Source organism: Canis aureus, chromosome 4 (assembly GCF_053574225.1).
Source record: "Canis aureus isolate CA01 chromosome 4, VMU_Caureus_v.1.0, whole genome shotgun sequence".
NCBI classification, from domain to species: domain Eukaryota; kingdom Metazoa; phylum Chordata; class Mammalia; order Carnivora; family Canidae; genus Canis; species Canis aureus.
Window position 1 is genome coordinate 59,159,681 of NC_135614.1, and position 12,696 is coordinate 59,172,376.

The 12,696-nt window shown below is 42.5% G+C and overlaps 1 protein-coding gene across 2 annotated transcripts in view; it reads right to left on the minus strand.

The window, feature by feature from the left end:
- LOC144312780 (uncharacterized) overlaps window positions 1–12,696 on the minus strand; it is a 740,032-nt gene that overhangs the window by 531,913 nt on the left and 195,423 nt on the right. For both annotated transcript variants that reach the window (XM_077895808.1, XM_077895804.1), the window contains one exon: window positions 6,388–9,164. The gene's annotated coding sequence lies outside the window, so the exon portion shown is untranslated. Of the gene's footprint in view, window positions 9,165–12,696 lie in introns of those variants that run through there.

Here is a 12,696-nt window from a genome sequence, read left to right on the forward strand (position 1 = left end):
TGATGATGAAATCAAACTCATATGTGGCAAATCTTGTCTCTGTAATGGATGCCTTTTGGCCTCTCAGATCTATTCCAAGCACCAAAACAGATTAGTGAAGAGGAAATATTGGGAACAGCAGGTAACAAATGAGATCTATGAGAAAAGTTTAAAAAAAATTGACATGAATTGACCTTAAAAAGAGGGATGAGAAGAAGTTGACCTAATAAATTATTTCTCCTGCCAGAAAAAAAAAATAGGATGATGAATGTGAATAAGGCTTAGCCTTTTTAAAAGGACAAGAAGTGTGTCTCGGTGGCCCCAGACATCCCTTACCATTCACGGCCTCATCACTATTCCTGTGCCAGGTACTTGATAATAATTCCAGGAGTAGTCAGAAGAGTAATCTTGGTAACCAACATTTTATTGATTAGTTACCGTGTGCCAGACACTGTAGGCCAAGTGCTTTATGTGCCTTATTTCACTGAGTCCATGTTGAGTGAAAGGTATTGATTAGAGAAGGAATCTATGGCACTGAAAGAGAGAAAGGTATCAAAGTTAGCGAATTCAAGGAATCGTATACAAGTTACCAAAACTAAGTGATAAATACAGGGGTCTCCTGGGAGAAAGTGCAGAATGTCTACACATGGGGGACTCCAAAGAGAGGCGAATGGAATGAGAGTTAGACCAAGTGGAGTTCATCTTTCAGGGAACCCACACCACATGGACTTCACTCTGAATGGCCACCTATCTTTTGCGTTGCACGGTGTTTCAAGCTCTCCTCCACTATCACCTGGAATCACAAGATTAATAATAACACCGCTAGCTCACGCACACACTGAGAGCTTAGAATCGCCCAGGCATTGTGTCTCTTATGCATTACTTTCATTTCATCCTCTCAACCTAATGAGGTAAGCTTGCATGAGTTGGTTCATTCTAAATAACGAAACTGATGCTCAGCAAAGTTTAATGACTTGGTCATGCTCACACAACTTATAAATGTTAAAACCTGGATTTGCATGCAAGGCCAATCCAGCATTCAGAATTTTCATCAGGACACTTATTCAGGCTTCTCCTCTAGCCTGGCAAGCCCTCTTTCAGAAGTAGATGCTCCACCATGAACCATATGAGCGGACACTTCATAGGAAGACATTCCCAGAGGTTCAGATATAAATGAATTCTGGAGGTCCATGGAGTCAGGCAGGGACTGGGTGTGTCCCTGAACCAAGAGGACTATCCATGATCTTATGCTTTTTGGACACAAAGTGCCTCGAGGGTGACTTAGGTCATCTACCCCTCATCTTCCTAAGAACCGTTGGTTCTCTGGGGGATTTTTAAACTCAAGAATTAGAAAACCAAGTGAAATCTGGGCCAAGAGTTTTCCCATGGGAAACTAAACAGACTCTCTTTAAAGGAAAAAAGAGAAGACAGCTCATGTGTGAAGCAAAGTCACTGAGGGAAGCAGTAAGAAACTCAATACACTGTTCACAGAAATAAAACTGCAAAGCCTGAATTCAAGATCTTTCTCTCAATTCAGTACTTCAAGCCTCAGTATTCTTATTTGAGTAGAGACCAGTTTGGACTGAAGAATGCCTCCCAGCTCTGACAGTCAATGATACTGTGATAAAATGCTTTCTAGGGAACCCAACAACCACTGGAAAGATTTAAGAAATGCCTGTGTTGGAAAAGACCTGAGTAAAAGTGCCTTAGTGCCAGGCACCACTAGCTGCTCCAACTTGATTCCAAAGGTTCCCGTACCTGGCTTGATCTCCATAGCATCTCCCTACCTTTCCTGCATGTTTGAAACCACAAGGTACATAGAAAAGCACTGCTTCTGCCTTCTGAGAGTTGTAAGGCTATGTGCTTCCCCATTCTGACCACCTTCAAGGAAAGCCATGGGTGAATGGAGCTACAAGGGCTCGCCTGTTTGACAGGTAAGATTCTGACATGATTTCAAGGGGATTCTTTTGGGTCTATTGTTTTTGCCTTCCCAGCATGCATTGATACTCCAGTAAGAGCAGCCCAGTTTTTCTTTGGGAATTTCTCACTTTCTCTCCATAAGGTTTAGCTGGGGGTGACTCTCTACTCACTAGCCAGATGTTGGCCCATCCACCCTCTGACCACTGAGCTTGTTTCAGAGATGAACAGGGAATCCAAACCAGATCAAACAGAACCTATGCTCAGATTTGTTGTAACTACTATCAAACAGGTGCTTACCTTCTATTGGAGCTCCTAGGATATAAACCTGGAAGGAGGGGCTGACATCTTTTCTACCCACTTGGAAAAACTTACCTGAGAAAGCAGCCAACGCAAAGGAAGGCAGATCCCATACTCAAAGAAAATCAGATGACTAATTATAAGACGTAAGTACCTAGATCTCACCATGCTTGAAGTTCATTCAGCTACACTCTCATCTTTTCATTATGCCAGCCAATAATTTTCCTTTTTGCTTTGATGAATTCAAGCTGCATTTCTTTCATTTATAACCCAAAAAGTCTTGAATAATACATAGTGTAGTCAGAAAACAAGTCTTTATTAATTTCTCTTAACTAGGCATCGCAGGTGTAAGCAGAAGCAATATGTATCAGTCATTTTGCCCAGGTAATTTATGTTATTGGTATTTTAAGGTTTTGCTGGTGACATTGTGTGATTCTTGGTGGAGAGACAGATTCACTGCATGCCACAGACACATGCATCATCCCCATCTTTCCTTCACTATCCCTCAAACTTATCTCACATAGGTCTTCAGTCTCTACCCGGAGTTGCCTGCCATGCCCCAGCCTAATCCTCAGGCTCAGAGAAGGTGGTAAGACTCTTTCCCGACACAGCATAACTAATAAGCTGCCCATGCTAGACATCAGGGAGACAGCCTTGATTCTCTTCCCTTGGCTCCCACTTCTCAGTTTATCTTGAAACTTTCTGTCCCACCATTTCCATTTGACCATCGTAGGCCAGACCAACATTATCTCTGCCTGGACCACAGTGACAGTCTCCCTCCTTTCAATGCTGCTCTCAGAGTAAATTGTCTCATGGAATGAACTTCCTAAAATTTAATCTTCACTGCCTTCTCAAACCTTCCTAAGGCTTCCTGACTAAGAATCAAGTCCAAACTCTCTAGCTTGCCTAAAGACACCAGATGGTCCGACTTGCTGCTTCTTCATTCTCACATCTCATCACTCTCCCCACAACCACCTCTGCTTTCTGGATTCCGGGTGCTTGGGTTTTCCTCCAGTTTTCAAACATACAGAGCCATTTCCTGCCTCAGAACCTCTGCATGTGTTGTAATGCTCCCAGTTTGGTCCTCACCAAGCTGGTTTCTTCTTTTCCTTTGAGATGCCTTTTAAAAGTCATTCTCTCAAAAATGCTGTGCCCCTCACCACTACCACCACCAAGTTAATCTTGTTCCCATAAACCTGGTATTTTCTTTCATTGTCCTTATCGCAATTTGAACTTATCTTGTTTATTTACTGATTCATAGAAATCAACCTAACTAGAATAGAGGCTCCATGGGAGCTGAGACTTGGTCTGTTTTGTGTGTTCTCATTATTTAGTAGCTATAGTACCAGGCTCACGGAAGAGGCTCAATCAATATTTCTTGGATGAGTGAATGGATGGAAGCAGAGATAGTGGAATTCTAACTCGGGTTTCAGAATAAATATCATCTATGAGAAGATTTTCAAACTTTTGGTCAGTGATTCTATTCTCAGTTGTGTGACATGAGAAGCATCACCTCACCTGTTTTACTTTGTAACATGGGATTACCATGGTATACAGTGAGGCTAGGCTAGAACTTCAGGGTGCCATACCCAAAACATCCCCAGAGAAAACGGAAAGGTCTATCACCTATGCCAGGTGTTACAACTTATTGCATGCAGATACAGAGAACCCCTAGTTGGTTGCGATCTCTTCAACAAATTTTGACTGCCAATACAAACAAAAGGGACTTTCTAACCTTTCATATTTAATAAAAAAAAATATTGAGGGAAGATGATGAATGCTAGGGCAATCAGAGTAGAAGATATATTACCTTCTATTGTTGTCTGCTCAGATCTATAGCTATTTCAGAAAGAGACCTGGTTACAAGGTAAATTTCATTTGTTTTGGATAAAGAACAATGTGACATTTTTGACAATGTACTGTAAAATATGCCACATTTTTTAAACAAAGTGAGATATAATAAAAATGAAATATAAGATTTCGGGGGAAAGCTATGATTAGAAAAGAGTTCATAGTCCTTTTGGGACTACCCATAATACCCAGAAAACAGGCCTCCATACCCTCACCTGCAAATGTGAATTAAGTAATGGCAAGTGCAATTAAATCATTATTTTGTGGCTTATGTAGCATCTGTCCCCCATTTGACTATAAGTTCCACAAAGGCAGGGACTGGGTCTCTATGACTTCAAGACCTAGAAGAGACACAATAAATGCTCAAGTATCTGCTGAATGAATGGAATCATCATGTGCAATATATAAGCCTTTCAGGTTCTTCACAGAGAGAAATAATGTTTGGTAAAATAGATAAATTTCAAAATCCTCATGAAATACAGTTTAGTATTAAAACAGTAGAGACTACCTATGAACAAAAGATGAGGGTAGCTAAGTGCCATGTCAGGACGCAGGCCTGGATAATTCCTGGATGTGGCCTAGAAACCTTAAAGTGAAAGATGGAGATGACGGGAAGAAGCCAGGCCAGACCCTCAGTGCACGCAGGGACCAGTTTTCCCATGAAGGCAGGATGAAGAGTGGGATCCCGGATCCATCTGTACACCTCAGTCGAGGTGATCTTCAACAAGTCACTCACTCTGCTGGGAGCTTTGATCTCTCTAACCTCGAGCCAGAGACAAATCAGATGCAAGATCTGACTCAAAGGCCCCCATGAACATTAACAATTAGTGTGCGTACATTGTATCAGAAACAGTGAACCTGAAACAAAGCGAAATGCCACCCTCAGCAGAGTCTCAGGTGCCCTTCCTATAATGCCAGGACCAGGAATAGACTGCCTGGGCCATAGCCATCTGGGGACAGAGACACAAAGATCTAGGGGGGAAGAGCAACTCACACCCCTGATTCTCTACCACATTGGTTAAAAGATGGAATCTGAAGCCAAACAACCTAGGTTCAAATCCTACAACCATTATTTGCCTTGGACAAATGTGAGCACAGCTTCAGTATCTTCATCTGTAAGTTAGGGGTAAATAGAGTTTCCCTCAAGATGGATATTAGGATAATTGCCACACCTGGCAGGTAATAAGCACTCAGTAAATGTGTGCAGACACCCTCACCCCTACCCGCACCATGCCACAGCCTCCTCCTCTCTGTCCCTTTCAGGGCCAACCCAGAAACTTCCTCTACTTTGGCCCCAGCTCCTCCAGAACAGCAGAAGCCAGAGCACAGCGTGCCTCTGACATAAATCAAAGGCAGATGATCTCCTTTCACTGACTCGTCCCCATAAATCAGCGCAGCTCCCCGAACAGAGACAAATTCAGATTCCAAATGTGTTCTCCAGTTTCCCTCTCCTTGGTGAAAGATGACTTTTCAACTCAGAGTTTGGAGCAGAGAAGAAAATTTAGAGATGATCCAGTCCAGCCCCTTTAATTCATAGTTAGGAAAACCGAGGCCCAAAAGAAAATGAGATTTGTCCCATTAGAAAATGAGAACCGCCAGTTCCAGGCAGGAACAGGTCTAGCACCCAGAAATCCTAACTCCCAGCCTAGTGTAGTTTTTACTTAGTGGTATAACAAGGGCCAGACAATGGGAGCAAGTGGTGTGGGAGCGATCAGTGTGCCAGGCGCGGGGAATAAGGACATGCATTGTCTGTAGGGAATTTAGAAGAGTAATTTTTAAAGTAATCAGAAATCATTCTGCTTTTTATAACTTCACTACTTGCCTGAAATTCCAAACAATCTCAGTGATAAAATATATACCCCTTTCACAAAAAAAAAGGAAAGAAAGAAAAAGAAAAAGAAAAATCTTTGGTTGGTCTAAGTTCTAAACAATTGTTGAGGTTATTGCTGAATTTTGATAATATGTAAGTCTGAAATGTGGGCTCAGCTTCACCCACCAATTTCCAGCCTAAGTGTGTGACTGAAATCATTTGAGCTCACTGCAGACACAGTTGATGGCTCCAAGCCCCGCTGTATTACAGACTCCTACATTTGAACAGTAGATCAGAAATAAACCATGATAGCACAGTGATTACAACGAAGGAGGAATAGAGTTTGAGCTAATTCAGTTCTGTCATTCCATGTGACCAGTTGAAGCTTTTGTTTGGGCTTAAAATTTAAAATAGCAAAAACAATGGAAAATGCAAACTGTAATATTATTGCTTAGTAAGTAAAAAGTTTGTTTCAGATGTGAAATATTTACTGAGTTTGAAAAATATCATGGAAAACAAAATCCCTCCCTTTTGTTTCCCAATTGTTTTAAAACTAAAAATGAATTAAGAAAATAATGATTATTTCTGATCACTACATAGTTACCACTGATACTAATTCTGTTGTCTATGGGTGGGGGCCATGTTAAATGATCTTCTCCAAGTGTCAAATATGCCAAGCTCACCACTGTTTTTGCTATGTGCTGAAGGTTGGGGAAAACATTCCTGTCCACTCCCAACGTTCCTTCTACCTGGGGCAGCATCCTTTATTGTAAAATCCCAGGGTTTTCTTCACCTCATCCTAATCTCCACCTCCAACGGGAGGATTGGCTCACCTGAGGAACAATTTGAGGGGAAGATATACAAAGCTCTAGCTTTTCTCTCATCCTTGTTGAGAGCTGGGTGAGCTCACTCCCACCCACTTGGCAGAAGTAGGTTCCCCCAAGATGGCTTGTGCTGGCCAGGATGGGACAGTAGGGTTCTGTAATCCTGTCCATGCAAGCCTTAGCCTCCAGTGGCAGCTTTTCAATGATAAAGGTTGCATTTTGGCCTCTCATCTGGTCTGCTCCTTTATCTGATTTCTTTTTGTTTTTTTTTCCCCCATGAACCTGTTCTTTTTTTATTCCCCCTGCTGTACCTTTATTTTTTTAAATTTAAATAGAGTGTATACACAATTCCCTATGCTATACCTTTTTCTCATCCCCTTATCTTATTTATTATCTGATCCAGAATTCAAGTAGGAAAAAGGATTGCTACATATTGGACCTCCTCATACACCAACAGTCATGATGATGATAATGAAACCAACAGTAGCAAATTGTTTAAGTTATCATGTTTTAAATATTTGCTGTGTCAGGCACTGTGATGAATTTAAATGCATTATCTTAACTGAATCTTCCAGACACATCTACAAGGCAGGTTCTATTGTTATCTCTACAGTACAGATGAGAGAACTTGAGATTTAGCAAGTAATAAACATGCCCATCATCACACAACTAGCAAATGATGGGAGAGGACTTGAACCCCAGTCAATGATTTAGGGCCCAAATACTTAACCACTATGCTACTTTGCTTAATAGTGGGAGAAAATCCATTTATGGACCCTACTTATTAGATTAAACTCAGAAGAAATGCACTGTTCCCAGGATTACTTAGGCCTCTGATTTCAAGGATGGAAAAATGGTTCATGTTCTCTCAACTCTGTTCTGTTGATTCGCTCTCCTTCACCTCTCCCCAAGTGAGAATTCCAGGAGATTTAATTTGGAAATGGACTCTGTTCTGTGAACACGAAGCACAGCAGCCAGTTGTACCCAGCTCCATGGCCCCACCTTTGCCAGTCACCTCATCTTAGGTCTGGCTTTCCAACTTGGCTGGGCATTTCCCTGCCCAACATGGCCAGCCATAGTACCCAGGCTGAGAAGGGCCAAGAAAGCATTATTACTACAAGGTGACAAACTCAGTTCATGCCAAACCTTCTTGGCAGGGCCAGCCACCACTTTTGTGGTCCAATTTCAGAAGCACTGGAATATCCCAGTCTGCTGTCTACCCAAAACATACCTCTCCTCCCACCCCCAACTGGCCAGCCTATCATGGGGCCTGTACTTCTGCCATTATAAACATATCCCTTTGACTTTTAAAGCATCATCCTCATTAAAAAGCAAAATGTTCAACGAGAAGTAACCACACTCAGCCGCCTTAGTCTCTTCACGTGGATTGGGAGTATGGAGAACACCCTCTCCATGGCATTGATGTGAGAACTAAGAGAATACACATAGTAGACTTATTGGAGTGCCTGGTACAAAATACATACCCAATGAATACTAGCAGTTGCCACATGAGCATCACCACCACTAAGTGTGGATGTGTTTACATACAAGATTCCTTTGCTCAAAGGCTCAGAAATGGAACATAGGACTGGAAGCAGGAAATTTGAATTCAGACCCTGACTTGGCCATTGATTCATTGCATTCTGGAAATGTCACTGATATTCTCTAGGCCTTTTTCATTGTCTTCATTATTCTCATCATTAAGATGAAAATACCTTTTATTTCTACAGCATATTTTGGTTCACAGAGCTCTTTGGTATTCTCTTTCTTATGTAAACTTCCCAGTATCCTAGAATTAGGCAGGGGTAAATGTTGAATTGGAGGCTCCAGGTGTGTAAGTGACTTCCCCAAGGTCACAGAGCTAGCTAATGGCAAAACCGATATGACTTCCAAAAGACATCACTCAGTCTCTGGTCCAAGAGGGTTTGCCAGCATTAAGGCTAGAGAGTGTCAGAGCTGAGAGGGCCTTCTGAAGTAGTCTACTTGGTGAGGGTTAATACCTAGTCCTCAGGACCCAACTCTCCATCCCACTCCTACAATAGATATCACTGACCACAATGAGTCTAGAAATACTTCTCCACAGGATGCTCCAATGAACTCTCAATCAAAGCTGCACATAGAACAAACCCATTGTTTTCTCCTACCTAGACCAGAAGCTCCTATCATGGCCTAGTCTGTGCATCTCAAACTTGAATCTGCCCAGGAATCACCTCTGGCATCTTGTTAAAATGCAGATTCTCATTCAGTAGGTCTGTGCGGGGACCCAAGATGCCACATTTCTACCTAGCTGTCAGGTGGTACTGCTGTGTTGGTATAGGGACCACACTTTGGGGAAGAAATTCCCAGCTTATGTGATGGAGATGCTCCACCTCCATGTGAGAGTGTGAGCCTCAGGCTGCAGCTTTCTCTTCGGAAACATCAATCCTGTCCCACGGCTGCTGCCAACATCTCCTCTACATTGTCTTGCCTCGAACACACCAATCCTAGAAGGGAGAGAGTGCACAGCATTATAGTCTTCTCTCGCTCTTATGCCAGTACTCTTATACACACACACATGTGTACACACTCAACTCTTCCTAGGGTTCTTGGGACGTTTGCAAAGTGCAGCAGACCACACACCACCCGAGAATCAGAGACGTTCATTCTAGCCTTGCGTCTGTAACTTTCTCTCTGTGTAATCTTAGTCGAACCACTCCAACTGCCTGCATCCCCCTTAGGGGCCCCTACTGAAAAGTGAGTGCAGTCCAAAAGCCAACTTGCCACCTGGCCCCAAGATGTGCTTTCCTCCCTGGGACATATGGGGATACAAAGTTAGAAGGTGTGGCTGTGGGTACTTACCAATTCCCTACCAGGTTTGGGATGGAAGTGACAGATGAGCAGTCAGGTGAACATCACGTCAGTGTGTGAAGGACCTCAGCACCCAGTCAGCCCAACCTCTTCATCCCACGTCATGTTCCTACTTGTCTGCTTACTCATCTTGTTTAAAACAAAGAAACCCAAACACCTTTGCCCTAGAACCTCAAACAACCTTAGCGATTAAAAGATACTTAAAAACTGCAACAGATCTTACAAACCATAGCAGCATTTTAATGACCCTGTACCAAAACCCTGTTTGGGAAAAAACAAAAACAAAAAGCTTTTACCTTCTAACCTGGCAGCATCCTTGCCCCAAGGACACTGTCCTGACTGAGAAGGGAGACAAATTGATGTTGCTCAATGGGCTGGAGCAGGAAGCGCTGGCTGCAAGTCACGGGATCCCGTCCAGCTCTGGCAGCCTTGAGCAAGGCACTTTGAGAAGCTGATTCTCGGTTTTCTCATCCATCAAATGGGGATAATGATAACAGCAATATGAACTGAGTACTTAATATATGCCAGGCCCTATCCCTTGTATTGTTACTAATCCTCACCAAAGCCCCGAGCTACATGTATTATTAAATCTAATTTACAGATGAGAAAACCAAGACTTGGAGAGGCTCAATACCATGGCAAGACTCCCATAGCAAGTTGGTCCTTTAGACCTCAAACTTTTGCTCATACCCCCTGCACCAGACCATGTCTCCTTGCCCTGCATCCCTCACAGAACCTCTGTGAGATTCAAACAAGAAAATCACTTCATAATCCTAAATGTTGCATCCATACTGCTGCAGTTGTTTAACTAAAGCAATGAATGCCAAGTGGATACACTGCGAGCACCACAGTAGGTGGGAGCAGGCAGGGAGGAATCGGGGTGCTTCTTGGAGCATCCTAGTCTTCACTGGTTCTTGATTCCTCTCCTCTGGAATCTGACTGTAATAGCCATTTCTTTTATTTCAGAGACTCCACCACTCAAACAAGACATACTTAGAATAAGCTACCATCCTCTCACTCCTTAACACATACTCCCTGTGTCTAACTGACATCCTCACTTAGAAATTCCTTGGGGTCACTCAGAGCTGATCTCACCCCACACTTTTCCTTCTCACAGGTGGGTAGTAAGAAGTAAAAGGGAGGAGGTAACTAGAGTTACCCAGAATTTTCCCCCTTGGCAAAGCAGGTTCCTTTTCATCCAATTCTCCTGTCACCCATTCTCTTATTATAGTTATGGGTTTGGGCAGGTTACACAATCTTCTGATCAAATTCTGCCTGCCAGGCAGCTCCAGTTTCAGAATATGAATGAATAAATAAACTGCTGCACTAAACCAAATGAGGAGACACAAGCCTGGGGTACAAGAAGAGTTCTCTAAAAGCTAAAACAATCGGGATCATATTAAAAGAAGCATAGAGGCCTAAATAAAGGAGGAAGAAAGGGAAGGGCTTTATTCTAGCTGGGCTACATTTAAGAAATAAACACTGATATGGGGCTCATATTGACCCTGCATGACTCAAACAACTGACTCTTTTTTTTTTAAGATTTATTCATTCATGAGAGACACATGGAGAGAGAAACAGAGACATAGGCAGAGGGAGAAGCAGGGTCCTCGCAGGGAGCCCGATGTGAGACTCGATCCTGCATCCCAGGATCATGCACTGAACCAAAGGCAGATGCTTAACTGCTGAGCCACCCAGGTGTCCCAACATCTGACTCTTGATTTCAGCTCAGGTCATGATCTCAGGGTCATGAGATCAAGGCCCGCATCAGGCTATATGCTAGGCAAGGAAGATGCTAAAGATTCTCTCTCCCTGTGTCCCCTCAACCCTTCCACCCCACATGCATGCTCTCTCTCTCTCTCTCTTTCTCTAAAAAATAAATAAAAAATAAATACTGATAAAAATAAAATGCACCTAGAACTTGGGAGTAGAACAGATGATTAAGTGTGGGACACTGGGCAAGTTCTTTCCTTCTTGAGACTCAGTTTCCTTAGCTGCCAAATGGCATGATCATATTAACTAGCAATTCTTAAGTGCTTAGCACACCCCAGGCACTGTGCCAAGCACTTTAACAATTAATATGTCACATGTACATTAATTGAAGGAAGTGAAGCTGTTTTACCCCAAGGAAAAGCAGCTTGGAAAGCAAAAGTAAACGAAATTTAAATACATGCTCTAACGTGAAAGAAATACTAAGTTTATTTTGTGTTTCTTCGAGCTTTTGAGTTGAAAGGGCACAATGTCTCATGTCAGACTTCAGGGTGGTTAGGGGATCTGCCAGTAGTACCTCACCCTTTTGACGTTGGAAGGTTTACTAGGCCTCTCAGCCTCAGTTTTCTGGCCTGTGAAATAGGACTGCTGCCACCGATCTCATGCATTACAGAAAGGGTTAAATTAATGCAGGTAAAGAGTATTTTCTACATAGTACACACTAAGGGTTCAGTAAATATTTGTTCCTTCTTTATCCAAAGGATAAAGGACAATTACTCTGTACCACAGCCTTGACCTAAAAGAAATCTGGATGGCCCCAGGATTTTATCTCATTTATTGAGTACAGTCTTTACCCTGGTTACGATCACTGCATATCCATATGTATCTATGCAGAGATAAATTTTGAACATACTCAAAACTTAATTTTTAGGATTCTCTAGCCTTGGAGGGTAGGAAGAAAAAATCCATTCATTCTATCAAAATAAGTGAGAGGCCTTGTTGTCCCTTATTCCCTGATAGCTCTTGAACTAGGAGTAAGCAGGATAATTTATAGCCTGTAAGTTCTCTAAGGGCAAGGAGCACGTCCACCTCATTTACACCATGAACAGCAGCACTGGGCACAGTGTGTGGCACATTTTAGATGCTCCGTAGGTCCCTGGTTGACTGACTGACAGGACCATTTCTCTGTCACTTACTTTACTTTTTAGTTTTTATTCCCCAACCCTTGCCCTCTCCCCCAAGAACATAAACTACTCCAGAGTAGGGGATGACACACTCATCATACACTTTCCTTTATCTTAAGCATGCTGCTGTTCCCAAATTCCTATCTCCAGCCTGGGCCTCACTCATGAGCTCTAAATTCGCATATCCAGCTGCCCACTCTGTATTTTCATATAGATGTTTAATATAAATAAATATGTAGGTAAACAAACCTTTAATATGCCCCTCAAAAAACTC